At 42.9% G+C, this 27,292-nt stretch overlaps 1 protein-coding gene across 3 annotated transcripts in view; it reads left to right on the top strand.

The window, feature by feature from the left end:
• Positions 1-1,286: 1,286 nt before the first annotated feature.
• The window catches only part of LOC135504769 (zinc finger protein 536-like), a 210,389-nt gene continuing 184,383 nt past the window's right edge, over positions 1,287-27,292 (top strand). The window contains exons 1-2 of one of the 3 annotated variants that reach the window (XM_064923631.1): positions 1,767-2,345; positions 19,018-19,105. The gene's annotated coding sequence lies outside the window, so the exon portion shown is untranslated. Of the gene's footprint in view, positions 1,626-1,766; positions 2,346-19,017; positions 19,106-27,292 lie in introns of those variants that run through there. The other 2 variants (XM_064923645.1, XM_064923638.1) reach the window with 2 other exon arrangements.

Here is a 27,292-nt window from a genome sequence, read left to right as displayed (position 1 = left end):
TTCAAAAAAGAATTTCATACGCATCAAACTGGAAAATGCATGCTGGATTCCTAACCGTTTAGGGGGCAGCATGAGAATCCGATTTTCATAGTGAATAATGAATGTGGACTATCTTTAAAAAAATATGTTTTGTCTGGAAGGAAAAGAAAACGCAGCCGAGTCCTTTCCTTTCTGGATCATCTATTCATTATCCACTGAAAAAAAAGATAACACTATAAATGAAGAATATAAGAAAATACAAAGTTACAACTATGTAGGCTAACACGATCAAACATTGTAGTTACAAATAAACATACAGCATTATAGCCATAAAGCCAATAACTACCAGCTATCTCTTTTTTACTCTGATTTAAAGTTCAATTTTAAATCACAAAATGTCCAAGATCCAATAAAGATATAATTCACCCCAATTAGGCTCATTGTAAGGCCCTACACTCACACTTGAATCAAGCTGTAACACACCAACGTACATATATATCAGTGTCATACACAGATGGAGTGGCATGTGCTCATAGTTCACCGTCATACTACCACACTGAGCAGTTGCGTGTGAGTATCCTTGAGTCACACGCCGCCTTGGCACAAGTGGAAAAGGGAGACCATACGCTCACAGCTGTTCTATCTCCCCGTATAAATACGACCAGGGAGTCCGTTGTGGGACTTCTGGCTGATTATATACAGGATTTGATATCATCTCGATCAATGCAATGATGTGTCCCATGGTTCGAGGACATTTTGAATAATCAATCCGTCTGCGTTTGGCCGAACCATCATCGCATCACTGTCCTCCTCTTTTTGTCGACCTCTCCACGTTTGCACGCTCTTATCATCGTCCCAGAGTCACATACCCTTACATTACAGAAAACCAACCGTCCATATGAGTATTTGATATTTTTTATTATTATTACCAAACCGTTCCTACAATTACACCATAATCATTATATAATCCCACAAGAAAGTGTCTGTTTAAGCAATGGCTTTTGTCAACGCCGGAACACTGAATCTATAATTGCATTACATTCAGCTCCTTCCACCCCCTATAGAAACATAATATATCAAACCATCTCGGTGCGAACATTTAGGAGCATGAACGGTCGGCCAGTGCATCTCTGTCCTTCCGCAAAAGTTATGCCAAAAAAAGTTTAGAGTCCTCGACGAAGAATACAGGTCTTTAAATCATTTTCCCACGTTACTTGGAACCGTTGAGTGAGCGCGTTTAATATTGGACTTTTCTCTTTCTGTTTGTGTAAGGTACGAAGTGCTCTTGTTCAACAGCTGACTTGTTTTAAATATCATATTTACTAATAAATATGCTTAATTCCTAGCCTATGGCTTCAGAATGCGCTCCCGTGCATGGTGCTAGAATAAACCCGGTTCGTCAGGGCACCTGAAAAAAAAAGCCTCCCTCAGGACTAGTTTGCGTTTGTATGCATGCGATTGGCAACATAACTGGCTTATTTACATTAAATACGCCACAAGGTTACAGTGAGATGAACGTCATTTTATCACTGATTACTTCTCTTAAGCACTAGAGCAGTGACTGATGCTGAGGACGCGCAGACTACACCGATTTACCCTGGAGTTTTTTGGGGGAAGAAAAATACTTGAAATAGTTAACTGAAAAGGTAAGGACGTGTACTTTTACAACATTATATGTTTTCAGTTGTTATGTGTTCACCGCATGGTCCCAGACTACACGTATCAAAGCCAATTATACACGTTGTCAACGTAACAAGACTGACAATGTGAATGGGTTCTGAGGAGAATAGACATATTTTAATAAGAGTGTTTACGGGAGCTCAAGGTCAGAAACAAGCTGCGAGGTTGGGAATCCTTTCTCTTTTTTTTACAGTAACACAGGGGAAATGTAGCCTACGATTAGAGTATTATTATTTACGGTGTTATTTTATCTTGGGTTACGCTCTTAGCTCCAGCAATGCCGCAAGACCTATATCTATTTGCTGTGAATAACGCGGCGGACGACAATGGACTGCTTTTTTTAACGGTACAATGCATTTCACCTACCAGATAGGGAGAGTCCAAGCTGAAATGTGTTGTGATGCTGAGTAATTAGTATCAATGAACACGTTTGGCCTGGGAAAAAAACTGACCGAATGAAATAAAACGCTATTTTTTTTTTTTTTACTCAGGATACGTGCGGAACAGTTAGAGAGAGAATTGTGTATTGGACAATCGTAACAGGTCCGAAGCGCACTTTTCCCCCTTCAGCGAAAGAAAATGATCCGGTCAATCATATGGACATGCCTCATTATTCAATGAACACAATCTCTCACCAAGGCATCGTTTACAGACAGGAGTTTCTTCGCGCTACTCCAAATTTAAAGGTAAGAAGTGCGAAGCTTACGCATGGGTTTAGGGGGTTTGGAATGGTAACCCGAAGGCGTTTCGCTTTTGAAAGTCAGTCTAAACAATTGCAATTTTCTATTGTATCATCTCAGTGGGGCCTGTTTCTCTACGTGATTAAAAAATACAGTATAATTAAATATCCATAGCGGTGACGCTAGCATGCGGGGTTGTCAGGGGGGAAACGTGTAGTCTACATAATGAATGCATAGGAAGACATTGTACTGCGACTCAGAACCTACTCTTATCTCTTTTATATTTCAACGATTTCATAATAGTCACATATAAAAGTTGTATATTCCAGACGTTTAAGATAGACAACGGAGTGTGCATTAACGTATTGGACACATGACATGCATAACACAGGCAGATATTTGCGACTACTTTTAAGGAAGTATAAACTGTCCCCCCCCCCCATCCAATCTGCTTCGAAAACTTTCTCATCGCATCCCTAGGGGTTTTGCTTAGAATTTCAGCTAACTTGAGTGCAGATTGTTGGAGAAATAGGATCAAAGTTATCCGCTGCATGCCATGTGTCAAAACTTGTGAGATGGAAGAGCCGGTGAGACCTGCCATTTTGTGCTGTGATCGACCTCTTATGAATAGCAGCCATGCATTATGCTTTGAGGAACGTTATGATGGCATCAACAACTGAGGGCTAAATGTCATACACGCTTTAAAACCTTGTATGTAGACACGACACACATATTACTGGAGAAATTAAGGTTTGAACGACTGATTCAAAACGCAATTGCTTGGGGAAAGGTATCCAAATGGTAAAAGTTATAGCGATTCGGAAACGAATAGAATAGGCACCCATGACAAATAATTTCATGAAAATGACGTAGCCTAGCCAATAACTTAATCGGGGACGAGGTCGAGTTTCATAGCTATATACATTCACGTTGCCTAATGTAAATGTTCCAAAATATAAATGATATATTTAAAGTGCATATAGACTGTTGGTGTGGGATTAGATGTTTTGTTCTTGCGCTGTGAATCTCAAATCTGTCAGGATAAATATATTCCCATACATTCTGATAACCCCAAAATGTTAAAAGTGCCTTAGTACGAGTCTATTATGTATCCTTTCGTGGAATAAAACACATGCTACCGTTGCAGGGGCACTACCAGTGCTTCAAACTCTCCCCGGTAGGACTAGTCTGCAGGTGTCCCTCATCCAACCGAGCAGCCTTTCACCTTGAGTAGAAGGGAGCGATCCTCCCATGTAAACACAGAAGAACCAGCTTTGAGATTAACCCAGCTCTAAGGCAGCAATTTAAAACAGTAGCCTAGGCTACAATGGCTGATAAAACACATGACCCCCTTAACCGTAACGTAAGCGTTACAAAACGTCCATCACATTGTTTTCCTTTTTTTTGTGTGTGTGTATCTTCCGCAAAGTTGAGTTTGCGAAAAAATGTTTATTCCTTAGATTCATTGTCAAAGGAAATGAATAAATAGGATGCATAGATGCACTGTCCGAGTTAGCCACTGTCATTGTTTAATGGTATTTGCCAGGCGGATATTATGTCTGTAATAGTGTCTGGGCGTGAACCTTTTTGTGTCAGTTCTTATTGAGATGAAATAGCGATGGACAACAGTCACACTGGAGTGCACTGAATTCCAGATCGGGGCCCTACAGTAGCCTCCATGCAATTACCGATAGTTAGGAGAATGACAATGAATTGTGAAAGGTGTTTTGAGGGAAGAGAAAGTGTGACTTTACTAACTGGTATGTAAGTTGCAGCTCCTGTGTGTGTTGTCCTGGTGATACTTGACTGGTAGTTGACTGTGGGGGAAATATATTTGTATATTTTTTTTTAATTATTATTATCATCATAATTAATTAAGCAAGAATTCAATGAATTGTATGACAAGCTATCACGTTTCACTTAGCTCAAACAATTGCTTTTACACATTCAACATTTTTGTCTTGTGTACACTCTATTGTGAATTTGGTGTTATATTCCTGATCCCATTTTTAAACATGCCTTGTTCTTATATAAATCACATTCCTAAGCATTATCAGTCCTGTGTTTGATCCTAGTTCGTCAACCTGTTTAGTGGTTCAGCATTGCAGTGTATCCTATTGTACCTGTGTCTGTGTTCCGTGGGTGATGACAAGCCACGGTAATGCACATCTTTCAGGGGAGAGAGAGCGAGAGAGGAGGATGAGAAGAGGGCATAGGCATGGGCATGGGCATGGCATCAGTGCTCCTCTCTGGACCTGTCAGTCTGCAGCCAGTCAACTGTAGCCGGAGCAGAAGAGCAGTCAGAGACGTGATCAAACAGCCATCCCACTCTTAAATGATTCTCGGCTCCTTTAATTGGTCGAAATTGTCTTCCAGATGTACGGCAGTAGCCAGGGTCTCTTGTGGGACGGTATGGCAGGCGAGGCCTGGTGATTAGGTATTAATTGATATGTGCAGTGGAGCCCCCATCCCCTCTGGCTCCAAAGGCTAAGGCCTTTACCCCGGTGGCTGTGTTCTCCCTTCACCCCCCCCCCCAGTCTAGTTTGGCTGTTTCAGGAGGGGGCTGGAAAGGAAGGCTGGGGGCATAACACATAACAAATAGGCACAAGGCTGTGGTGAGTCTTGTAGTATGGTGTCCTTGATTTAGAAGGTACACTTTGGAGAGATGGTCTTCTGTCAGATGTCATGAGCCCTGTTTGAGCTACAGAGACGAGCTGTTCACATGTCATGTTTGTGAAGCTAGGTCCCGTTTTCGTCTGTAGGCTGTGGCTCTTAACAGTTCTCTTCTCATATGTGTGTCGCATAGCATATATTTTAAAAGGCGCGTGTGTGTATGTGTGTGTGGATATGAGGGCGACAAGGATGTGAAAGTCCAACGTTTCGGCGGATAGTAATCGCAGGCGTCAGTGTGATCTAAGAATAAAGACTGGGCCAACAGATGAGGTGATGACGGATGAGCTTGACTCAATTGCCTCATGCCAGGGTGCCACCAGAAGGAGCGTCTGTCTGTCTGGGAAAGGGGGAATGAGGGAGAGGGAGAGCGAGAGCACACCGGAGAGAGGGAGCGAGGGGTTTGCAGTGCCAGAGTGCAAACGAAGAGGTAGGCCAATGGTTAAAAAGAAAGTCAGGCTGGTTAAAGTAGTAACACCAGCTTAAAGCACATACGTGATAGAATTTGTAGATATATTCACAGATATTTTCTCTTTCTTTCTCTCTCTCTCTCTCTCTCTCTCTCTCTCTCTCTCTCTCTCTCTCTCTCTCCCTCTCTCTCCCCCTCCCTGTCTTCCCAGGGCTTCTGGGATAGATCTATATGGATCGTGGACCTAAGTATCTAGATTGATGTTTACGCTCAAAAATAGAATGTGTTAAGTTGGACTGGTTTGCCCATCCTTGGGAAAGAAGAGCAGCTTGTGCTTTGGCCTCGGTCTTTGTCTAAGTGATCTATCTAATCACACGCGTCCACAGAAGCCATTCATCTGTGATTTTTCAACCCAAAAAAAAATTCAATATTAGAATACCTCCTGAAATGTCCCCTTTGCATACAGTACCCCAGTCAGCAGGCAGTTTTGCAACATTAAAGCCTATTTTATTTTTTTTTTTAAACGTTTATTAGCATTTAGATTTATAAATGTGCTGCACATTGTTTCAAGACTGTTTCCTTTTCATCTGCAAAGGAGCACAAAATTACAGCCATGTCATTTTTGTAGACAACAGCTTAACACAAACAGGCAACCACCCATCAATCACGTGTTCTGAAGCGTGTCATTGTGTTATTTAGCATTCTATCCGGCGTGCCTTAAAGAGTGGTAAATATCTGCAGTGCTGCTGGGGGTTGACTCCAGAACTGTGGAGTGGGGGGGCAGTTACCGAAGGAAATATGTAGTATGAGATCTCTCCAACTCTATGCGGGCTACAATGATGTCTGTACTCTGACTTTGTAAAGGTCGTGACCTGCTGGTCGCTAGTTAGTGCATTTTGGGTCCATGTAGAGGGGACCCTGGTGAGACGGCTTGTTCTAGAGAAGCAAGAGGACCCTGCACCTTTAATTATGATCAAGAGGTTTTCTCCAAAGGACAGAAGGCGTAGCGGTTATGTTGCCTCGTAAATCTGCCCCTGATGCCGTATATTGTGTTGAACTATTAATGTACACTATTATAATGCATATTCAGCTGCCTCTTCAGGACCTGATTTGCATAATTGGATCTTTAATGAAACTTGCCTTGTGGAGGAAAAAAAAAGAAAAGGAAAAAAGTAACGAGGAGAAGAAAAACAGGATAGGCAAAACCCCGTGCATATTTGTTGGGAGAAGTTCTACTTGGATTTTAAAAGAAGGGGGGCTTTAAAAGAGAGTGACCTGCGCACCACACACATCAGTGGCGGTGCTACAAATAGGATGAGAAGTGCCTCTGAAAGCTGTACATTCCCAGCCAGGTCTCGCGGGTTATTACTACAATAGCCTGGGGGACTTTAGGTTCTATGTCTACACTCATTTCGTGTACTTGTTACACAGGGAAGATGGGTCTTTTGTAGAGGAGCTGCTCTGCTCGGCTGTCGGAATTCCTCTGTCGCAAATATTTTGACAATTCCTAATCAGGAGCAGTCAGATATTAGGAGTGCTGAGTGCCTTTGCTTTCTTGGGGCTGTGAGAGTTTCAAAGCCAGGTCTTTTTTCTGTCCTCTTGCATATGCCTGAGAATCACTGTGTTTGACTGTTTCTGTGATCTTTTTAGTGTATTTGTTGATATGCATGATACACTATATAAGAAATGTAGTGAGAATGTTTTCAACATGTTTATATTCTGTGTGTGTGCGCGTGTGCGTGTGTGCGTGTGTGTGTTTGTGTGTGTGCCTTTACGGGACTTCTGCTGTGTTCTTCAACTTGTTTGTAGGTAAGAGGGTATTATGTTTAATTGGTTTATTAAACTCTAGAGTAATTTTTCCTGGACTTCAACAAGTTGAAGGTTATAAAAGCTACTGGTGCCGTTTTCAAATAAACGTGAGAGTCATATATAATGACATGTTATTTGTCCTGCGTTTGAAGGACCTATCGTTTAAAAGTGAATGATTTTTTTTTTTAACAGCACAGCAGAAGAGGAGCAATTTAGCAGCACAAGTGGTTTTTATCCATGAGGGGAAGAGTTGTGAATCAGCCACCAATGTTAAAAACGTATAACAACCAAATGGTGATGATGTATCATAGTGCGAGGGGCCCAAAACACTCCCTCTACTCCAGAGACATAAGAGTGGATCGTGTGTCAAAGCAGTTTACATGTTGCCATTAGAGCCTTGCTAGGGAGAGAGAGAGTGAGAGAGGTGGAGGACAAAAAAATAGTCTCAAGTGCGTTAGCTAGCATTGAGCTGCCATTTACCCAGGGTGTGCAGAACCCCCCCCCCATCTATTTATTACTCCCTCTCTTTCCTTCTCCATCTTCCTCTCTCTCTCTCTCTCTTCCTCCACTGCCAGTGTGCTCATGGGGAGTTTCAGGCTGGTGCAGTTTGTTCTCCCAGGTGGACCTGTATTGTATTAGACCCTCAGTACCCCCTCCCAGACCCCCCTCACGTGTAATTCCTTGAGGAGATGCCTGGGCCTGAGTTGCTGTATTGTCCCCCCCCCCCACCCCCGTGGACCGAGCGCTCCCGCTGTTGAATCTCTCGGTAATGATGTCACAGCGATAGTGGAGGGGAGCAAATGTCTCCTGATTCCACCATTTAACGGCTGGCTGAATTGGCTGATAATGATAGCATTGGCGTCTCCAGGCTCGGAGACGGATCAGGCCCTGTGAATTAGTGGCTCCTAACCAGAGAGAGAGAGAGAGAGAGAGAGGAGGAGGAGAGAGGGAGAGAGAGAGAGGGAGGGAGAGAGGGGAAGAGATGATCTGACAGTGAGGGAGAGAGAGAGAGAGACAGAGAGAGAGACAATGAGGAGGGGATGATGTACTTAGCTATGTCTCTGGACTGCTTTTGAAAAAGCTTCCTGGAGATTTCCACGGCAGTGTTGATAAATGTGGCTTGATAAAAGTCAGTAAAATGTTGGCCTGTCTGCACACCTCTATTAGGGTAGGGGACATTTGTGATAATGGCCAGTTGGAGTCATACAGAGGGGTATAATGTCAGCTCGCACAAAATATACTGTAACTCCCAATCAAACTTGTATTTCTAGTTGAAGGTCTGCTGTATTTCTGGTCTATCAATTCAAATCGTTGTCTTGGAATGAGCCGCTGATTTATCTGTTGCCCTCTATGGATGTGTATTTGAGTGGCATGTGGGAATAGCAAGTTCGCTCTTTATTTGTGTATTGCACTTTATTAACACAGATTTATCCGATGCCGTATATATCATCTGCCTTTTTATACCATTTTAAAACTGAGCGCATTAGCCTGCTTCTTAAAAACACAAGTTTCCCCCTGAGATGCACTAATACCATATTTCTGTTTTCCATGGATGCTAAAGTAAATATGTAGGTAAATATGTAGGCCGAAAGGCAAATTAAGATTCCCAGCTTTGAACACATGCTCTTTTGTGAAGGCCGGCACTCACTGACCACATCTTCAGGCCAACAGTGTCATAAGAGGGAGCAGGGCAGGTAGTTTTTTTGTTTGTTTGCACAAATATTGAATATACGTTTATTTGTATATTTATGACATGCTCTGCTTGTCCAAAAGCTGGGAGGTACTCGCTCCACCCAACAAAAATGTGTGCTGCGAGTGTCACCAAAGAAGGGCTCTTTTAGAAGGCTCTGGGAACATCTCACATTCCAAAAAGGAGGCCTTTTTTTTTTTTTTTTTTAAAGAGGCAAGGTATGTGGTCCTGTGACTGCTGGACTTAAAATTCACATCGAACACGCGCACGCACGCACGCACACACACACACACACACACAATCAGTAGTTCCCACCTGGTGTTTTAAAAACAGGAGAACAGGCACTGTGTTGGGGAGAGCTGTCAGTCCTGTGTGAACCACTTTAAAAACTGCAACTCAAGGTGTGAGCTAAATCGTATTTACTTTAGGGAATTTGTCTTTATTTATCTGCGTTATTACCGAGGTGAATTTGAAAGGGCTTTTGGAGAGAATTCCCCTGGCACGTAGCTTCTTTTTATTTTTGATATATATTTTTTTACCCCTTTTTAAGTGTTAAGATGTGCTCTCGTACCCCTGCTGCAGCAAACCCTTAACAGATCTCCCGCAATTTCTGATGATTTTCATAAATCAGCCTTTTTTTCCCTCCCGTCTTTTTGTTTTCTTTCTTTTTCTTCTTGATCATGAGGCGTTGTTTTCTCCTCTCATATCTCTGTTTCATCTCTTTTGTTATGTCGTTCGCACCAATCGTTGTAATGGGGAGAAAGCTAAGTGGAAGTGCTGGGCCACAGTCTTGGTTTCTCCTGTTTTAGTAAATAGGACTGTCAGTGTGGCTCAGGCAGGAGTCGTGTGGGCAACACTATCCACACTCCACTCAGAGGCCCATCCTAGAGCTTGTGAGAAACAGAGCACTTTGAAGAAAATGACTCCACAAGAGAAACCAAGTTGTTTAGGAAGAAATGTGCATGTGTCTATGTCCATGGGAACAGAACACAGTGATAGACTCAGAGAGGGAGTGTGGGGTGGGGTGGGGTGGGGGGGTGCTTCTAAAAACGGTGGCCAAGTGACCGTGGTTCCATAGTTTGTTGAAGCTCAGCTCACCCGGACCTGCTCTCTGCACAAGGGGCTCACACCGGACCCATCATGCCTCTCTGTGGTCAGGTGGTTTCAGACAATTCTTTGTGTTGTCTTTGTAGTGATCGGGTTGCACCCACAGACCTCCAATAGCCTGGTGTGAGGACCCATCCCAAGCTCCTGGAGTTCTTTACAGTTCTTCACACTGTATTCCCCATGTAGCCACCTCATCATCTGGCAGATTAAGCTAATGATGACCACACAGATGATGTACTTGTTAGAGTGGTGAACTTTTGCCTGGTGTTGATAGTTTAGGCTTTTTATGTGGGGGGGGGGCATCATTAGTGCAATGAAATATCTTCTCTGTTTAAATTTGCATGAAGATGGTTCTGTGACCAGTCATCGTTAGATCAACCAGGCACAGCCTAGGTTGTAGAGAAGATTCATGTGTTATTCCCCAACCCCGCCGTCTTGGGAGGTCTCTGTTAAAACGCTAACTTCGGCGTACCCCCCCTCACCCAGTGACGTTCTGGACCGATCCATTTCAGCGCCGTCGGAATGGGAACGTATTCCGGAGATTTGGGTGGAGTTTATTCCTCTCTCTCTCACTTTCCTCTGATTGCTGTAGCCTCGGGGCTCTCCAGCACACACTAGATCCCTGTGATTATATTAATGGCCTCCCGCTCTGAGTCGGAGGCAAAGGACCCACAGGATAATGGGCGTCAGCGTGGAGCGGTGGGTAGGGAGATGGATCTCTGACCATCGGGTCGTAGGTTGAAAGGCTCAGGTGAAGGAAGCTGCGCTTGGTCCTCTTGGGCGGGGTGCTTAGCGGGGAACGCGTTAGTGAGTGGATGCCCAGACGAGCTGGAGTATGGCAACATGAGAAACACATGTATGAAATCTGGAATGAAACCGTAACAGTAGAATTACTATACTGTAGCTAGGTAATAGCAGACGTTAGCTATCGTTTTCAGAGCTGGCTGATCATAAGCGCTTAGGTAATGTGGATCAGTGTTAGTCATTTTGCGTTTATGATAGCGACACAGTGGGATTTAATTTGGTCTGTGTTGGTTTCCAATTGTATTTATCTTTAGCAGACGGTATAAGGACAGAACCCAAAGGTTTGTACACACTGTATGAATGTGTGTATGTTTGTGTGATACGCTGAAGCTTGTGCATGCTTTGTAGTTGTAGTACAATGCCCGAGGTACTTTGATATGGGTCATGTAGCTGTACCCCCCCCCCAGGCCCTGGATCGTATCCGGTGGGAGTCCCTCTCCTGCTGGGGAGCACATTTGATCCAGGCAAGGCCGGTGCTAGAATGGAGCCGAGAGGGGTCAGACCCATCCTCATTCTCTTTTTCATCCAATTTCCCCGGCTGCAGGCGGCCCTTCTCTCCACGCTTTTGTTGTCAGAGGTAATCTGTGAAGGGATCTTAATTATGGAGGTTCGGCCTGTTTTTTTTTTTTGTTTTTTTTTTTCTTACACGCTTTTAATCAAACAGCGTAGTTAGTTAGTAATGAGGATGAGGGAGGAACGGTGCGTCTGCTTCCCCATGCTGCTGGGTGTCAGGAAAGAGGAACAGGGAGCGTAAAGAGAGGAGCGTACCATTGTATTTATTATACCATCATACTGTGTTTATTTAGGACACGTCGACAATGCAACCCATTTTTTGATGGATTATCTTCCCCAACAGAATTGCCTCGTTTAACTCTCGAGAGATTTTGCTAATTTACACAAATAACTATTTAGAAGCCAGTCCAAGAGTCAGAAGACCCAAAATATTCCAGGACCTGAACCCAGTAAACATGACTTCAACCATACAACATCACCATTGGTGTTGTTGGACAAGCAATGACATGACTGACTGATTTAATGAATCAAGGGCTAAATTGAAAAGACAAGAGGGAGGGGCAGGTGTGGTAGGATTGGGGGGGGGGGGTAGATGGGATCCATTACACATAAACACCCTTAGCATCGATGGGATGATCCAGAGGGATTAGATTGGAAATCCTGACGGACGTTGAAAAGATGACCACGTGGAGGGAGGGCTGCATAATGAGCCCACTGGCAGATGCTCGAGAGTGGAGAACCTCGCCGGCCCCCAAGGTCAAACGGGGAGTCACATCCAGGTCACAGGAGGTCAGAGGCCAGCAGCCTTAGTTAGAACACAGCGCATTGGAGGCTCAATGTGAACCGCTTAACAAAATCCCGGTTGACTGAAAGACTTCTATTGAACACGTCTCCCTGTGGTTTGGGTGCACGTTTTCTAAGGCTGTGTGTGTTTGTAGGAAACTAACATTTGTGTGAATTAACCTTCACGTGCATGTGATGAAGACAGTCTTTCGAGACCGTTACTACTCTGAACCTATGGGATTTCCGTAAGGAGTAGTTCCCCTCCTGGGGGACTTTGATGATCTAAACTCTAAACTGTGTATCGTGGTGTCTTGTTTGAGCCGCGACTTTGGCTTTCGGTGGAACCCTTGTGCGACCAGTACCAGAGTAGGACTTGAGGGATTAAGCAAAGCTCTGGTTTCCAGAGTTAGGCCTGGCTAATTTAGACAGGGGTCACTGTGCCAGGGACTGGGGTTAAACGGTGTGACTGTGGAGGTCAACAGTAATTAGCTTCCATATGACCCACTGTGTGTGTGTGTGTGCGTGTTAGACAGAGAGAGAGAGAAGGGTGGAGGCGGTGTGTGTGTATGTTTGTCGAAGAGTTTAAGGAGTGTGCTTGTGTGTGTGTGTGTGAACAAAGGGACAATTGCAGATAGCATCACTACTCTGTAGCTCTCTCGTAATTGTGTGTATCTTCAAGTGTTCCCAATGCACATCCTTCTATGGCCAGCTCACATCTTGTCCTTATATTATTAAAGGTGGCCTCCGTGCTTAAGGAAGACCGACAGATGGCCGCTTTCATAAATCATGCTTATAAGATGATTCTAGAAATCACCAGCCACTATCTCGCTTTGGTTACAGTAGCTTACATCCTTACAGGCATGTTTATCATGATGTCGTTGCAGGGGTTAAAACCCGTCCCTACCCTCCGCATGTTAATTATTATTTCAGAGTCAAGACACTGATGACGACTTACAGTGAAATAGAACAACATGTTAGAAAATCGGGTGGCTAACTGTTAAAAATAAAAAGCAATCCTTTCTTTGCTATCCCTGTATGTGTAAGCCTCCCTCTCTTACCGTAACGTGTGTTCTTGTGCTTGGCTGAAAGTAGCTCGTAACAGGATGTTAAATATATAGCAGTAAGAGAGGGGGGGGGGGGATAAGGGGGGAGATTATGTCTGTGTGGTTGCACTATTTCTTGATGTATATGCACCATGTCAGGCAGCCATTGTCTCCTGGGTAAAGCATGATAGTTCAAATACCTACCATCTCTCCCCTGGTGCTCCAAATGCTTGGCTTTGAAGTTTTTATAATCCATCTGTCATCTTCGAGCAGGGAGGGCACATGTTCTGTACTGCTCAATTACAGAATTTTCTTTTGCCAGCTACAATGAGACAGGAAGCAAATAATATGGGCGACCCAAAAGGGAGAGGAGTTGGAGAGGAATCGCTCGAAAATGCTGCATTCCTGGCGTTCTCACGCACTTGATTGTGTCCCTCTCTCTCATAACAGGAGAACAAAGCGTGTTTGTTGTGGGCGGAAAGTCTGAACCGCTTCCTACTGTTACAATTATGAAGAATTTGATTGAATGCTTATTGTTTGAAGGACAGCGATTTCGCCACTTTTTTGGGAGAGTCAAACATTCACTATAGTCCACGTAAGAGCACTAACCTTACAGCTTATTAATCCAATTATATTTGATATTAAGATGAATCTGCTACAGAAACAAAGGGTAATATATGCAAGTGAGAAAATGTGCATTTTGATGACGCATGCATTGCACACAGAGTAGTATATATGTTGTCAGTTTGATGTACATTCTAATGAAGTTTTTATTTTGCGGTGCATGGTGCTGAAATCATCTTTAATTGGAGAATGCTGTGATTCGGTGCTTTAAAGCTACACTGAGGAGCCTAGAACGTCCGATACCCTCGCTTCAACAGAAAAACAACAACAGCAGCAGTTGCAAATTAGACCTCCGAAACATTTCTTCTTCGGGAGAGAGAGGCATTTAATTATTTTAGCTTTAATACACAACACTGTTAGATCTCTCTGTCTTATTTCATATCTTCTCTGAAGAGCCCCAAAGAAGTCTCAAAGGAGATGAAAGATGGACAAAAAAATGGACATTTTACATTCTTTTGTTGCCTTTGAAACGTCAATATTTTGCCTGTAATTGTCTCATACTATGTTATGCATCTTCATTTATGGAGGAATAATACATTGGGCCTTTCTTCCTAAATAAAAGCAGCACCCATCTGCTTGTGGAGCCACTCATGGTTGCCTGCTCCTCACAAAAATAATACTCGTCCTAATGACTTCCACATATTTTGAAATCTCCCTTTTGAAATTGGTCTTGGCAGATTATTTGCAGGTACTTGAGATGCATCTGTTTGCAATTTTGCAATGTGGAAGACTTTAATGCAGCGCTCGGCGGGAGCCGAGGAGAGGGGCTATTTTAATCCCAGAGTAACGCCGGCTATCATTACAATTGCCTAGGCCCTACACTGCCTGGGTCCGTCTCACCCAAGCTGGGCGAAAAATAGGAGACATTGGAGGGGTCAAGATCTCTGTGGGTCAGGTTTAGGGTGCCCTTCCTTTAGTGAAGCCACACTTGTCTGCCCTGATAACTGGTCAGACCCCTTGCAATGACACAGCCCCTCTCCAACGAGATGGGTCCTTTATAAAGGAAGTGATTAGGAAACCGAAGCTGAACTCATTGTGACTTCAGTCCTTATTATTTCTACCATGTGGCGGGCAGCTGACCGGCTTAAGACCTGTTTTTTCTCTTGTGTTCTTTTTTTCCCCTTCTCATTCAACTGTAATAACTTACTCTATTGTCCCACCCAGGATATCAGGACATAACCAAGGCTGCCAAACTGGGATTGTATAGGTGGTTACAATTACATTCATTAGATTTCATCAGGGGTGTTTATGCAGTCGGACGGTAAATGAAAAAAGACGACCTTTCAACTCCGTTCTTTGTTTTGTATTTTTTGTTCTTTTTGTTTTATTAGGAGTGAGGGGAGGGCGATGCCAGAGGAGGAATTATGTTGAAAGTGTATGCCTTGCAACTTTTTCCCTGTTGGAAATGTTTATTTGAACAGTAAGCTCATGATTTGAATATTTGTAATCCATGCTTAAATTTACAGGCCAGATGAACTTTTTGGCACAGAATGGCAACCATAAGTAGGATTTTCTGAAAAGCTTTACAAAATTTTAAGCCATTTGCATGGCTTATATAATTTAGAGGCAAAAAAACGTGTTCTGTCTTATTACTTTATACCTTTTAAAATGTTCCTTATTTGTCCTCTCGATTTATATACATTTGCTACTTTACGTCCTATAGTAATGTACATTTTAAAGCTCAGTTGGGTCATTGAACGAGTATATGAAGACTTCAAAAAATGCAGAGGCCCAGACGCTGGAGTGGTTTTCCTCCATGTTCAATTCAAATGAGTTTACTCCATATTGACTTCTAATGCTGAAAGGCCACCCATCTTGTAGGCTGGGCGGTCGCTGAGCCGAGCAAAAAGGAACGCTTTCTTAAATGATGCTAATCAGTCCGGAGGGGCCTGGCCTCCATCCTTCATCAGTTTTCTGTAATTCAGATGTGCTGAGAACCTGAAATTAAACGTGTCAGTGTGTGTGCATGTGTGTATGTGCGCTGCAGGGGTGTGGGGGGTTAAGGAGAACCAAATGAGTGGATGGGAGAAATAACTGAAGCCGTGGCTTTCTCTTGGGCTCCACGTTGGTGAATGTCAAGATGATTTAGCTTCTTTTCTATTTGCTGTCTGCCTGAAAAGTCCAGCCCTCCTAAGATTGCAGGGGTTTCTGCTAGCCATTTGATGAAGGTACACCTTTATTGAGTCAATCAGAGCCTATAGGCAAAGCGTCAGTATGTGTGTGTGTTCTTGTATGTGTGTGTACAGACGCCAGTTGGGCGAACAGCTGAACCATGGCGCCGCCCCCTGCCCCTCGTAGGCCTTGGCAGTTAGCGGTGTGAAAAAGCCCACTCTTTGAGGGCATTATATAGATTAATGTGGTGTGCCTGGGGGCTTCCAGCGACACCTCACCAGGGAGGCCGTACGGCAGATCTGGGGGCTGACGGGCGTTAAGGGGGGACCATGGAGGACTGGGGGGGACTGGAGGGAGCAGAGCCCCGTCCTGAGGAAGGCAAACAGAGGCTTCTGGCCTGGGTATTGGGGGGATTGTGTGTGGCTTGTGTGACCTGCGATGGGCATCATCTGGCCCAGGCGGCTCGTTATAGGACCCTGCTCTCCTCAGCCAAGCAGCTCCACTGTCTGGACCTCTGTTTCAGCCAACTGAGACACTTCCTTTCTCACACACACACACACACACACACACACACACAATACACAATACACTGCACTGCACTGCTCCTACTTCCCGTACACACACACACACACACACACAATTCTCCTACTCCACGCACACACCCTCACCCCCTACTCCACACGCACACATACACATTGACATAAGCATACATGCTAATACATTCATCAGTGCATACTTACAGAGAACAAAGGACTGTACTGTGTCACCTTATATTCATTGTAATAAACAGAAATATCCAATGTGAATGTTCTGGTATCAAATAGTCAACAATAGTTAGTCTGAACCATGTATCAGATTAACACACACACACACACACACACACACTCTATCCCTCTTAAGATCTGTATGTATAAAAGAAAGTAGAAAAGAACAACAGAGTACTAATCTTTCTAAATTGGAATAAAATCTTGCCTACTTAAACAGCACATGAAGAACAACAACGGTCCCATTGTTGTCTCTCTGGTGATTGTTAATGTTTCCGAATCTCTGATTTCATAACTTTCTATAGTGAAAATGTGGAGATTTATTATCAGGATTTTACCACATTCCATTCAATACACAAATTGTGTATACAGTATATACCTGGGACACATGGATATTTGTGGGTGTCTATATACCTCTCTATCCATGCATGTGTGTGTGTGTGTGTGTGTGTGTGTGTCTTTCTTTCTGTGTGTGTGTGTGTGTGTGTGTGTGAGTGTTCTAGCAGGAGCGCTCCTTAAATAACCTACTTTTGTCTGACAACAGCATTAGTTGTAGAGGTGCACATATGCAAAAAGCTATTTGGAAAGGCATCCTCGTTGCTGTCAGCTTTTATTATGCGGGAAGGTGTCATGTTTGTAACGAAGCTGAGTGCAGATGGCAGAGTGGAAGAAATGGATCACTAATTTTAACAATGATTAATGAACAGAGATGGAAAATGAATTACATTGGACTATTCGAGGCAAGGAATATTTGCAGTTAAAATGTTAACTTTGTCTGCCAGGCTGGTGTAGTATTGGGAAGGGGAATGAGTGTGTGTAGTGTGTGTGGTGTCTATAGTGTGTGTAAAATCAACACTTGTCTGCTCTTGACTGACATTCCCTTGCTTAAACACTGCATGTGCTATACACATTGTTTTCAACCCCTGTGTATTACGCTAGCATTAAAAGAACACAATGCGTAATAGGATAAACACAGCAAAGGTTATCCTGTCTAAAAAAATGCTGTAGTATTTCCTGCATACTCTGGTATCAAGCCACTGTGTACGTCTATACATTCTGGAGAACTAGTGAGGTAGGAGTCCTTCACCCCTTTCCATGGGCCTTTTTGGCAGTTACTGTATGGCCCAAATCTCACACCATCGTTGACCACACCGCCCACCGCCCTAGTACCATCTATTGGGTACGCCATGACTGTTGGGCTGACTCTTTCTAAGACAGGAGAGGTGAGATACTCAACTCAACCCCTCTCGAAGGAACATCTGAAAGACCCCAGAGTAGCAAAGTCTCATCCATGACAAACAGGATTCTGAGAGCAGGAGTTTTCTCTCTCTGTTTCTTTACTGTTTTTTGTGTTTTTCTCCTCCTCTACTTTTTGTTGTTGCTCCCAGTCTTGCGTCTCTATCTGGGCTTGCAGGGTGGGCGGCTTGTGCGATCCTGCATAGTAGGTATATGTGAACTATTTTGAATTTAATTAAGCTCCTGATGGGAAATACTTAAAGGGGGAGAAAAAAATGCAACAACTTCTGGAAACAATGTGAGTGTGCGCAGAGGAGATCTCACGTTACCCGGCATATGCTAAGCACTCAGAAAACATACACAATGCCTTTGGTGAACAAGGTACGGAAAATGCTCCTGGGAGCCAATTTAGAATGTGACTTAAGGCAAGTGTGCCTTTGTGTGTGTGTGTGTGTGTGTGTGTGTGTGTGTGTGTCTTTCCCTATTGAAATAGTAGTGGGGATAAGAATTCCCCTTGCAGGCTCCTGGGGTGGCCTCCTTTGAGAACCACATCTGTGCCCCTCTGCCCCAGCTCCAGCCCCACTCACTCTGACTCGACGTGAGGCCTCAACCCAAACCCACTCACTGAGTTACGCTCTACTATAGAGGGAGAGCAGGACGTGTGGTTCACGTGGCTCATGCCGACCTGATTATTTGCCTTGTGTGAAGCGGCAGGCCTTTAAAGTAGGATTGCGTAACATTCTGTGCGCTGAAGGTTTGTTTCACGTTTTGTAAGCGCATGTCATTTTGGAGGACCTAGCCTCTGTTTCGATTATCAAACGTAAATGTAACCCTTCTCAGTGTTTTTTCCCCCCCGTACCATATGCCATGGACCATACCTGTTCTTACTGTCATTATAACACTTGCATTTCATTTAGGCTTCTCTGTGTAATGACTGTACTTGTACTACTGTACTTGCACGAGTTCGCAGAATTTTATGAAAATGATCAAATGTTTGGAAAGTGCTTACTGTAATGGGTATGTTGGTGTTGTTGTCTCTGTCGCCATTGTGCACTCTTGTCAAACTTCAATAGCACCTGCACTGAATGTCCTGGTTTGTCTGCTTTGTTTACAGGCGCTTGTCTCCCCCCCCCCCTTCCCCTCCATCTGCAAACCTGTCTGTGTTCTTCCTGAGCTGCGTCGGTGAGGTGGCAGTACTGCAGGTATGGATCAGTGGCACCCCGATTGATCACGTAAAGAGCAGGATATTAAAGATGTCTGTCACACTCCCCCTCCTCTCTGGCATGGTTCTGGGGTGGAATTGAACAAGTGAATGTGAACTTTTCAGCTCAACGCTGTCACCTCCCCTAATCAGGAAGTGAAATCTGTAGCACAGCACTCTCATTTAAAGAAAAAAGAAGAATTGCGCTGGAAGTAATGTGATTTCTAAATAAACGCCCGCCTGTCAAAAGCCGAGACGCATTTACTTCCCCAATGTAGCTCAAGGAGACAATTAGCAAACAGAGGTGACACGGTAAACAGGTGCACCCATTATTTCTGGAGCTGGTGGCGATATATCCCCATCTCTGAGACTGATGGTAGATCATGTGACATGGAGGGTGAAGGATCTGTCTGCATCAGGGCTCGGCTGACGGGGTCTGCCAGCAGTTTGCAATGTCCTCCTCACCATCACTATCATCATCATCTCCAAATATGTATTCCCTCTCTTTACCGTCACAACAATGTATAGGTTAGCTCACATCTGTCCTCTATCTTTCTCACACACATCTCTTTTCTCTTTCTCACTCTATACATCTCTTTTTCTTGTACGCTCTCTCTTCTCCTTGCCCGCAATCCCTTCCCTGGAATTGTTTTCTTTTAGTTCATAGTAGACCCTCGTCCAGTGAGCGAGGTCAAGCCGGTTTGTAAAAATGGATTGCTTGCAAAGTGCTAATCAATGTCAACTTTTTTTTCTTCTTGAAGCTGGAAAAATCTAGCTATAACATTTATTGAAAAAATATTCTACTGTTTGAACTTGAATTATATGACAGCTGTCTTATATACCCCGCAGGACTCCGAAGTCAAAGTGTCAGACAGCCTTTATATGCTATACAATACACTAATAATGCTATACTTTTTATCATTTAAAAATTTAGTTTGTTATTTATATATATATATATTTTTTTAATATAGAGCAATCCAAAAGTATTTCAATCTTAGATTACGTGAAATGCCATATTTAAACAAATGTGTGCCATGTTGTAACAGTGTAACAGCCTTGGTAATTGTCGCTGGTGTTTTGGACTGCATTTGCATGCTGAGATGTGTAAATCAAATCTAAAATAGTGAGTCAGTCTTTTGGCTTGTGCGGCATCAGAGGTATGTGAGACAGATCTCAGTCATATTGGATCCATCACAAACACATGCTCTCGCTGACGCATTCTCACACAAGGCACATATGCACGCAATCGTCAGGCTTTCTCCAAATGATATCTGGGCCATCACAAGTACAGGGACTAGCTACAAAGAGGATTCCATAAATACGTACCTTACTTCTCAACTCACCTACTCTCTCCCTTCCAGTATGTGCTATTGACGTTCCACAGACATAACGTAAAAGATGAATGTCGAGTCTATTTGGGTCATTTAGTGACGTCGAGGCAGCAGAACGTTCGCTTATGGGTTAGTTTATAGCAGTTTGATCCGAATGAGGGGACTTTTTCCACCATGGCCTTTGGATGGATTCAGTGACCGCAGCCTGTCACTGTTGTGAGAATACGTCCTGCTGTTAGAAATATGACATGATTGGCATCCAAGGGACACGTTTAGCCTCTGACAGTTTTGACAGAATTAGTTGAAGGAGTGACAGTCTTGGTAAGGAGTTTTAATGATAATAATAATTTTGCACGTTTGTTTTTATTGCAGGATAATTATTGAAGAGGTTCATGTAGTCATGGCTGTAATCAGTAAAGAGAGCTTACAGAAAATCAACAGGGAAATAGATGGTACTTAGTTGTTTAAAATATATATATATATATAAACTTAGTAGCAGGCATAGGATGAGGACAATCAAAAGGAAAAATGATCAAATTAAAATCTCTTCACCCTCAAAAAATAAATAAATGAGATTCACAATGCATAATTAGGACTTGTTTGTGTCCTTTGCCAAAGCCACCCAATCAACCCACAACACACTGTACCGATAGAAAAAGAAAATGCACAAAAAGCCGTTCAACTCAAAGAGCAGTATTTAAACAGAAAACCCTGACCCTTTGACTTTGTCTATTAGCATAGAGTGGATTGCATTGGTCGTTCGCACGCAATCGGCACGAATAAGGTCACCGTTTGTTAGTTTCACTCTTTTGGGATCCGCCTTCGCGGCGTCCACCCGGACTTTCACTGGTGCCCAGGCCTCGGATCTGTTTTTTTAAATGATTATTTATTTTATTGTGCACGACCAGTGAGGAAGAAAAAGGCTCTTGCTTTCCAGGGTCGGAGCGATCGGAACACAGAGGCTGCTGCCCTACATTCCTGACTAATTGTATAATTGGAAAAGCTCTCCAAATGAGCGCCCCCCTTTCGCGGGTTGATCTTCCCAGCGCTTCCCCCCTTCAAAGCAAATCACAAAAGAGCATTTTGGGAATAATAATAATTGTAAAAAGCGTCCATTATTAATCTCGTTTACCACCAGCACCGCTGCTGATACTCTCGCTACCACACATGGCACTCATACTCATGGGGGCCAGCCCAACAATAGCGGCAACTTTTCTCTGACCGATATCAGCCATAGCCGCGGTCAAAGTACAACCTGTGGACGACCCTGGAACTAGCCTACTCACCACACTATTTGGGGATGGCCCTGTATGTGGTGGAAAAAGTCTGTGTATAAACTTTTTTAAATGTTGCCTCACCGGCATATAACTGATGATCTATCTACCTGTGAGCTGTCTTTGCTTTCATATTTTACCGTGACACCCGTGCTCATGGTCGAATTGGATTTTCCGATTTATGGCCCCTCTTACCCGCCTTTCATTTCCATGGATACGGAGGGACAGCGGGATGATTTCTGAGGTCGACTGCGCAAAACAGGATTCCAAAGTGCAGTTAAAACGAATCTCTTAATTAACCCTATTGATCAGTAACAAACAAAAAAAATAGAGGCAAATGTGATTTGCATAAACCGAGAGTGATCAATGCATTCACTCATTTTCTTTTTTTTCTTCTTCTTCCCAAATCTGATTTCCTCAGTTTTCAAAGTGAGCGAAGGAGAGTTCAGACTAATGTGGATCGATCCTGCATCTTGCAGACCGGAATACAAAGCATTGTATTAGTCACTGAAGGGTGAAACATATCAGGAAGACTTTTGTTTGAAGTTTGCTATGTCAGATCCTTTTCTCACTGAACCAAACATGGAAAGTACTCATCCAGTCTCGACCTCGCGTATGCTCTGTAACAACAGGGATGATTATAAATCACAGGTTTGCGTTGGGAACATGAGATTTAAACAATACTCTATTTGTACGCTGAATGGAACAACATATTAGAAAGGTCATATTTATTCAGGGGAAACGACATTCGCTTCTCTTTTTATTTAGTGAAAAACAACAGCAAAAACAAACACCACCGCCGCCGACAACAACAGGAAGAAAAACCTAAAGGTGTTAAAAAAGCAGTATGCTGCTTTTTCCCAAGAGCAGCTTATTATAGTGTATTGATTTATAAGGCTTTAAACGTGATCCTCCATGCTCAAGTCAAGGGCAGGGGGAGAGATGGCTGCAGTCAGGCTACATGACAATCATCGGGTGCTGCAGAAAGCCTGTTTCTGAATAGTTTTGGAACACAAAAGGGTAATTGTTTTAGCCCAGATGTTGCTTTCGCACAACAAGCAGGATACAATGTTCCTACTGAGCTGATGAGCCCAATCAGTGAAATGATTAAAAATTGATTTTGTCCCTGTAATTACAGTATGTAAACTACTTAGCCAGGATTGCAAAGGAAGTGATTTTCTAATTACGTATATACTCTGGTGTCTAATGATTGGTTTTTTGAAGTAATGAAGAGAGGGTCCTAACGACTCCTCTGTGTTCTGTTGTTTAAGGAAAAAAAAGAGACCATCGTTAGGGCAAGGCATCAGGCAGACAAAGAGCTCAAATTGAATTTTCGCCAGCGCTAACATGCACAGATTCTGTTTGTTAGCATGCGGTCTGGACGCTAATGGTGGCCATGACTTCTGCGGGGTCACCAGTCCAACAATCTGGACCCTCCAATTAAAACCTCCAGAGTTTATGATGTCATTGTCACCCCCAACACTCCTGCCGTTGGCCCTCACTTCTCACACACACACACACACACACACACACACACACACACACACACACACACACACACACACACACACACACACACAAAAATATATCTCAATCTAAACCGGACAACAGCCACAGCAGTGTTTTCATCTTGTAGCATTTAGCAACTCAATATGGTGAGACAGGAATGTAATATTACAAAGACTATCCTGTCCTTCAGTTCATCAGAGGTGATGGTATCCAAACGCTGCAGTAGCGGGGTAAAATCACCGGGGAAGCCAAGCCAGAAAACAAAGGCAGATTACAACTTATGTGTTGTGATAATTGCATTGTTTGCTCTATAACCTGTTAGTTCATATGCCTTGCAGGAGCTGCCTCCGCTATTCCAGCACCATTTCAACTTCAACATTTCAACATCATCAAATCATCTATGCTTAGTCTAATAGTGACAAACAGACCCTACTTGTACAAACTCACCCTACTTGTAGGGTTGATGAAGCAGTCTATGAAACGGTCTAGGACTCTTTCATACATACACCCTTAACAGAACAGCGCAAACTGGCTCTAACCAGAATAGAAAGAGGAGTGGGAGGCCCTGGTGCACAACTGAGCAAGAGGACAATTACATTAAGAGTGTCTAGTTTGAGAAACAGATGCCTCACAAGTCCTCAACTGGCAGCTTCATCAAATGGTACCCGCAAAACACCAGTCTCAATGTCAACAGTGAAGAGGCGACTCTGGGATGCTGGCCTTCTAGGCAGAGTTGCAAAGAAATCTTCAGTTTCTTGGAATAGCCTTCATTTCTCAGAAAAATAATAGGCTGACGAGTTTCAGAAGAAAGTTCTTTGTTTCTGGCCATTTTGAGCCTGTAATCAAACCTACAAATGCTGATGCTCCAGATACTCAACTAGTCTAAAGAAGGCCAGTTTTATTGCTTCTTTAATTAGAACAACAGTTTTCAGCTGTGATAACATAATTGCAAAAGGGTTTTCTAATGATCAATTAGCCTTTTAAAATAATAAACCTGGATTAGCTAACACAACGTGCCATTGGAACACAGGAGTGATGGTTGCTGATAATGGGCCTCTGTACGCCCATGTAGATATTCCATTAAAAATCAGCCGTTTCCAGCTACAATAGTCATTTACAACATGAACAATGTCTACACTGTATTTCTGATCAATTTGATGTTATTTTAATGGACAAAAAATGTGCTTTTCTCTCAAGAACAAGGACATTTCTAAGTGACTGCAAACTTTTGTACGGCGGTGTTATATACAGTACCAGTATATATACAGTACCAGTCAAAAGTTTGGACACACCTACCCATTCAAGGGTTTTTCATGATTTTTACTATTTTCTACATTGTATAATAATAGTAAAGACATCAAAACTATGAAATAACACATATAGAACCATGTAGTAACCAAAAAAGTGTTAAACAAACAAGTGTTTGGTTACAAATCAAAATATTTGTTATATTTGAGATTATTCAAATAGCCACCCTTTGCCTTGATGACATCTTTGCACACTCTTGGCATTCTCTCAACTAGCTTCATTGGGTAGTCACCTGTAATGCATTTCAATTAACAGGTGTGCCTTGTTAAAAGTTCATTTGTGGAATTTTTCCCCTTCTTAATGCGTTTGAGCCAATCAGTGACAAGGTAGGGGTGGTATACAGAAGATAGCCCTATTTGGCAAAATACCAAGTACATATTATGGCAAGAACAGTTCAAATTAGCTAAGATAATCGACAGTCCATCATTACTTTAAGACATGAAGGTCAAGCAATCTGGAAAATTTCAAGAACTTTGAAAGTTTCTTCAAGTGCAGTCACAAAAACCATCAAGCGCTATGATGAAACTGTTTCTCATGAAGATCGCCACAGGAAAGAAGGCCCAGAGATTCCTCTGCTGCGGAGGATACGTTCATTAGAGTTAACTGCAACTCAACATCAACTGTTCAGAGGAGACTGCATGAATCAGGCCTTCATGGGCCTGATTACGGCAAAGAAACCACTACTAAAGGACACCGATATGAAGAAGAGCCTTGCTTGGGCCAAGAAACACTAGTAATGGACATTAGACCAGTGGAAATCTGTCCTTTGGTGTGATGAGTCCAAATTTGCGATTTTTTTGTTCCAACCGCTGTGTCTTTGTGACACAGGGTAGGTGAACAGATGATCTCCGCATGTGTGGATCCCACTGTGAAGCATGGAGGAGGAGGTGTGATGGTGTGGGGGTGCTTTGCTTGTGACACTGTCTTTGATTTATTTAGAATTCAAGGCACACTTAACCAGCATGGCTACCACAGCTTTCTGGAGCGATTAGTGGGACTGTCCTTTATTTTTCAACAGGACAATGACCCAACACACCTACAGGCTGTGTAAGGGCTATTTGAACAAGAAAGAGAGTGATTGAGCGCTGCATCAGATGACCTGGCCTCCACAATCAACCAAACTCAACCCAATTGAGTTGGTCTGGGAAGAGTTGGACCACAGAGTGAAGGAAAAGCAGACAGCAAGTGCTTAGCATATGTGGGAACTCCTTCAAGACTTTTGGAAAATCATTCCAGGTGAAGCTGGTTGAGAGAATGCCAAGAGTGTGCAAAGCTGTCATCAAGGCGAAGGGTGGCTACTTTGAAGAATCTCAAATATAAAATATATTTTGATTTGTTTAACACTTTTTTGGTTACTACACGATTCCATGAGTTATTTCATAGTTTTGATGTCTTCACTATTATTCTACAACGTAGAAAATAGTCAAAAGTAAGATAAACCCTTGAATGACTAGGTGTGTCCAGACTTTTGACTGGTACTGTATATATGTATAGTACGTATATATATTTTTTTGGGAAGTTTTTTTGGGAAGCCTGGCTTCCCTTGGCGTCCATGAATACACATCACTGAATATACTAACCTGTGATGTTAGGGGCGGCAGGGTAGCCTAGTGGTTAGAGCGTTGGACTAGTAACCGGAAGGTTCCGAGTTCAAACCCCCGAGCTGACAAGGTACAAATCTGTTGTTCTGCCTGAAGAGGCAGTTAACCCACTGTTCCCAGGCCGTCATTGAAAATAAGAATTTGTTCTTAACTGACTTGCCTGGTAAAATAAAAAAATTAAAATAAATGTGCTGTATCTTTGGTTGTCAGTGTGCCACAAGTATTTTCACTAACCTTAATACTCCTTTAAATGTATCGTTAACACTTCTTTATATTTTATCCCATTGTTCTAACTCTTTAAAGTACAAGGATCATAAGAGGTTCAGACCCTCCGTCCTCTCTGGCTCCCTGGTAGAATCACAAGCGCTAAACTGTTCCAGGTCACACGGCTTCTGTTGTCAGTGCATGAACTTCTGATACAGATTTGACCTAGAATGGAGGCCATGTGTAATATGGGCAAATCTAAAAAGGGTTTCAGGGTTTTACCAGGGGAAATAGAGAGATAAAGCTCCAGGGACATAATGTTTTATGAAGAAAACACAAATCGTACCACTCCAAATATGTCATTATATCAGTCCTGCTCTTCACTCTTTTAGCCACAAACATAGTACTTTGGAAGTCGTTTTCATTGAACAGGACAGAAAATAACTAACTGGAAAGGTCTGGTTATTGTTGTGCTCATGTGGTTTGAGATTTGAGGACATTTTTTGGTGACACAAATCCAGATTCATTACAGTGGTCCAAAACTTAAGAGAGAAGAAAAATAAAACTAGGAGCGAAAAGAAAAATCCAGTGAAATGCTGCCAGTATCAAACTGTTCTTTTCAGACACAGTTGATTGTAAGAGAAGCTGATAGCACAGCCAGCACAACCTTTTAATAATTCATTTAGTTAGGCTATGATCTATCATTTTGTGCCTTTTGACATGCGATATTGAAATGTAATATTGCATCAATACAAATGATGTATTGCCAGTCGGCCCAAGGAAGTGGATTGCAAAGAGATCTCAGAACGTCTTTTGAGTTCCTTCTCTATTCAAAGCCACATTGTACAAGAGCAGAGAAGCCGTAGGGAAAAAAAATCCATCTTTCTGCAGCTTTGATATGTATGTTTAAAAATGACATCTTAAAACGCTCAGGGAGAACTTCTTTCCTCCACCCAAAGTC

The sequence above is a fragment of the Oncorhynchus masou genome, chromosome 2, assembly GCF_036934945.1.
Source record: "Oncorhynchus masou masou isolate Uvic2021 chromosome 2, UVic_Omas_1.1, whole genome shotgun sequence".
Taxonomy (NCBI): Eukaryota; Metazoa; Chordata; class Actinopteri; order Salmoniformes; family Salmonidae; genus Oncorhynchus; species Oncorhynchus masou.
The sequence above is the reverse complement of the archived record's forward strand: the minus strand, read 5'-3'. Positions and strand labels throughout refer to the sequence as shown.